The 4,784-nt window shown below is 40.5% G+C and overlaps 1 long non-coding RNA gene across 1 annotated transcript; it reads left to right on the top strand.

Annotated features, from left to right (window-relative positions):
- Positions 1–2,574: 2,574 nt before the first annotated feature.
- On the top strand, positions 2,575–4,382 carry LOC115556674 (uncharacterized). Its single transcript, XR_003979113.1, has 3 exons — positions 2,575–2,702; positions 3,647–3,839; positions 4,322–4,382. It is a non-coding gene; the product is annotated as an uncharacterized LOC115556674 (long non-coding RNA).
- Positions 4,383–4,784: the final 402 nt, after the last annotated feature.

Below are 4,784 nucleotides of genomic sequence, written 5' to 3'. Positions count from 1 at the left end.
GAAAAAAACGGAGGCTCAAGTGCGCTGATTTGGAATGTCTGTATTCATGACGTCATCAGGAATCTCAGCTCCTCCCCTTACTCTGCCTGGCCCGCCCAGAGACGTTGGCCCGCCAATGAGACTCGACCGTGCGAGTGCCACGTGTGTGTGTGTGTGTGTGTGTGTGTGTGTGTGTGTGTGTGTGTGTGTGTGTGTGTGTTTGTTCCTGTGGTTTAAAGGGACATTTTGTCGGATACCTACTTACTCTATGAGGACACCACCGGATTATGAGGACACCTCTGGTGTCCTCATAATTCAAACAGTGTAGCGGCCCTCAGGAGGCTGTCATCAAGCTGCTCTCAAATTTTCTCAAAAAGTCCCGATAAGCACAAACCCAACTTTTGTGTGTGTGTGTGTGTGTCGTCGCCAGTGTGTGGTTATTTTCCGTGCCGACACACATTTCCCCGCCATTCCACACACTGAATGAGCGTAATTCATTGGCTAAAAATCCCTCGACTGTGATTGGCTGCAGTCAGACGTCAGTCATGGTTCTGATCAGTGATTCGCTTGCAGTGATGTCAATCAAGCAGGTTCTGATCAGTGATTGGCTGCAGCGATCACTCTATACGTTTCGCGGGAAATCTCATAAAACTGCGGCAACGAGGTGAAGCGGATTAAGCAATTCATGAACAGGTAAGAAACACTTTTAAAAACCTTAGTTTAGGTTTTAAATACTCAAAGCCATTTCTGTGACAAATAGAGGACACATTCAGGGCTTCGGTCTGCTGCAGCTAATGGTAACGTTAGTTAATGTCGTCGCCGAGCTAATGTAGTCGCCGAGTTAATGTAGTCGACGAGAGTTAGTTGTTTAGACGGTAACGTTAGCGTTATCCGATATTTTTGACAGCGACAACGTGGTGTTGACACACGCCGACTCGGTGCTCAACGAGACGGCGTGTGAAGGGGCCGCGGCCTCGGTGCTCACCGAGTACCACACTCCGCCTCGGTGAGCACCGAGGCGGCGTGTGACGGCGGCGCGGCGCACATTGCCAGCTGTGTTTATAGCCTGTTTATAACCTGTGCTGTGCGTCTCAACCAGTGATGTGACTAACGGCGTTAAAATAAAACGGCGTTGCTAAGGGCGTTATTTTTTCATTGACGGATAATCTAATTGTTTCCACGCCGTTACCGACGATTTGATGTGGCGAAAAGTAACGCGCTCACCACTGGTCTCAGAGGATCCAACACTGAAGAAGAGACGTGACACCAGTTTTTTCAGTTTACGGGTCATTCAGTGAAACCCATGTTAAATGTTGAGACAGAATATCTAACGTGATTTGGCATGAAATATAGGTTACATGTGATGTGACAGGTAGTTTGAAATGTAATGTTATTGTCTGGGCATTTTTACAGCAAAGATGACAGAGAGAAGGAGAGGGAGGAGAAAAACTCCTGATCAGGATGCTATTGACCACATACCATTGGAGAAGACAAATCTTTCCTGGAAGGAAGATTTATTAACACACATAAAGGTACGTTTTTCATCCAGTATATTTATGTTTGTTTCTAGTGTAGTCACCTTACAGTAGCTGTAGTTCACTATGGGGTTTAGATGCACGCAAATAAACTCATCATTATCTGATTTCTGGAGTTAACTGAATACTAATTTCTTACTCATAACATAATTCATTTCTTCAGTGAATGTCTATCGATTCATCTGGTTTGTTTTTTCCATCTGTGCTTGAGAAAAATGTATAAACGGATGTAGTTAAAACGCCAGAAGAAAATGAGCAGTAGCCCTCCAGGAGTAGGGTTGGGCACCACTGGTGTATACCAACTTGCCACCTACATGCCATATTTTTTACAAGCATTGTCTTCCTTTAACTCTTTTCATTGTATGACTTATATTATATGAACTGACTGTAATTGTCATAACTTTTAATTATATGTATCTTTATATTTAAGTTCTGGATTTGTTTGCATTTTGTTTAATTATTTTTGTATTGCACAGCACTTAATTGTTGTCGGTCTTCCTCTCATTATCTACTCACCCTCATGTCGATGAGAAGTGTAGTTTTTTAATCTTCTAGTAAAAAATGTAATTTACGGCATGTGATTAATCTAAATCCTCACCATTACAGGAGAGCTAAAGCCTAGCAAACATTGCATGTTCCTCACACACCAGTTCAGACGGTGCATGTTTGCAAGACTTATCTCTCCTTCAACAGTGAGTATTAAGATTAATAACATGGCATTAATTACATTTTTTCAAGTCATTGCATGTGGCAGCTTCAGGAGACTTGGATGAAGGTGCACAAGCAGTTTGGAAGCATTTAAAGGTTATTAGGGGTTGTTTTATTACGTTTTACAACTGGTCACTGTTTGGAAAAATACTGCAAACTTTTTTCTTCCCTTCAGTCAGTGTTTTACGGATTAAAAAACTATACCAGACTTCTCATCAGCATGAATGAAATTTCATTTAAAGTGAACTATTCCTTGAATATCTCTTTGAAAATACAGCCATAAATGAAGTTGGTTATCTAACAGGAGCTGATGTTGCTGTTTTCTTTATTTTCTTCAGGGAGAGGTGTGCTTACACAAGACTACATTGAACCAAAAAGTTTTGTGGTGGAGTATCGTGGAGTTTTGTCTCTGAGCGACAGTGCAGATGACAAAAACAGCAAATATGCATTTGAGTTCATGTGGAATGGGAAGCACTATTGGTAAGATTGCTGCTTGTTCATCAACGTCTTACTTGTTCAAAGAGAAGTTGTGTTTTTTTTGTAGGGTACATTCAATAACAACAAAGCTGGACCAAAGGTGCTTTACAGAGAGATTTAAATTGTATGATTATTTAATTTATGGGTTGGTCTGTGGTTTCATATTTGAATTTCTGAAACCCTGGATTAAATTTATCAATCAAGTCTTATTAATCTGACCTGTTACATACTATCTTCAGTGGTGGTTCAAACCTATCAACCTACACCCAGTGTTGAATTAGATATACAGGGATAGGCAATTACAGACAAGTGAACTTAATTATAAACTTTGATCAACAACTTTATGCACTACAAACTGTTTACATGTCCAAAATGCATAGGTTTTCCTGGATAATATGAATGTTAATAGAGCAAATAGAATGTGCGACTTCCTGATGTCATCCCTCTGCTCTCTGTTCACCAATAACTAACCGACGAATACTACAGTGGGATATTTCACAAAACTAAGATAAGGGATTAAGCTGGGATTCTCTGGTTATCCTGGATGAATTTAGCTGTGTTTCAGTTTCATGAAAGCAAAGGCACGTAAGGTACTATGGAGATTTGTTCTGTGCAGCTAGCCTGCTCCCGACCAGGCAGGCTTTATTAATCTTGCTGTTTAGACAGCAACCACTCTCATCTGAAACCAGTGTGTTTCTTGTTTATTTTTAAAAAATAAATAAAATCAAAGAACGTGTGCTTTCCTAGATGACAGATGGACAAGCCTTTTTTAACTGGCAGGAAGTCAGACACAGGAAAGGCACAAAGCATCCGGTCAATTTTCAAAAATAAAACACTAGGCTATGTGCAGACTACCGCCTACTTACCCACAGTAGAAGCACAAAAAACAGAGAAATATAACCAAATCAAACCTTTATTTTTGTACTAATAATTTCTATTTCTCACAGCATAGATGCTTCAAAAGAGGACGGAACACTGGGACGACTAGTGAATGATGATCACATACATCCCAACTGCAAAGTCAAGAGGATAATGGTCAAAGGAAGGCCACACTTGTGTCTATTTTCCATCAAGGAAATCTTTCCAGGCGAGGAGATAACATTTAACTATGGTGATTCCTCTTGGCCATGGCGCTCAGTGGTGAGTTAAGGTCCACGGGGTCTCTTATAAAATTAACAAATCATAGTATGTTATTTTTATTACTGTTAACCAATAAATGGCATTAGTGGACCTGTTATTGTCCTGAATATCAGCCCAGCTGCGATTTGGTTGTAGAGATGAGGCCACAGGCAAAGAGCAAGAGCACGAGTGTGATATTGCTTAATTAACAAATATTTGAACAGGTTCACAGCATTAGGTGAGGTAGAAGGTCAGCTGGGTCATTGTAGATGTTGTTTTATTTCTTTATTTAGTTTATAAAGGACAGTGTGCACTTAAATTAATCATTCATGAGAATGTGTACATCTGCATAACTGTGAAAACGTTGAGATTGTAGAAATTGGTTGTAGACCTACACATTTTATGCTACATGACTCATTACTCCCATCTTCTTTTTCTTAATGACTACTAAGTGAAAACGCTGCCAGACAAGTGACTAGTAAATTTCCTCTGTACTATTTCAGGCACCCTGTGAAGAACCATCTGACCCAAACTTGACGAAAAGTGAGCCAGTCTCAGAAAAGGCAAGTTGTGATTTGCACCACCACAGTCACTTGCTGTATCACCTTCAATACGTTATAAATGGTTCTGGTCCTTCAAAGTCTATATGACAGGCTCATTACTCCTGCCTTCCTTCTTTCTGCTGACTAGTAACTAACATTTCTGCCATACACATGGTTGGTGTCGTGACACAATGTTTGTGAAATGAAAATGAATTGGTTCATGTTCAAATGTCAACTCTGTTTCTGTCATTGACTCATTCACAGGACGTCTGTGATGGGGTTGATATGATGGCAGCGGTTAGTTCAACTCCCGCAACATCCAAAGACGACACTGTAAGTTGACAGTATTCCTGTAATATGATTTTACATCCAGGCTAGGGATGCACCGATCCGATATTAGGATCGGATATCGGCCCCGATATCA

Source organism: Gadus morhua, chromosome 13 (genome assembly GCF_902167405.1).
Source record: "Gadus morhua chromosome 13, gadMor3.0, whole genome shotgun sequence".
In the NCBI taxonomy this organism is placed as follows: Eukaryota; Metazoa; Chordata; class Actinopteri; order Gadiformes; family Gadidae; genus Gadus; species Gadus morhua.
This window is presented reverse-complemented; position numbering and strand designations above follow the sequence as displayed.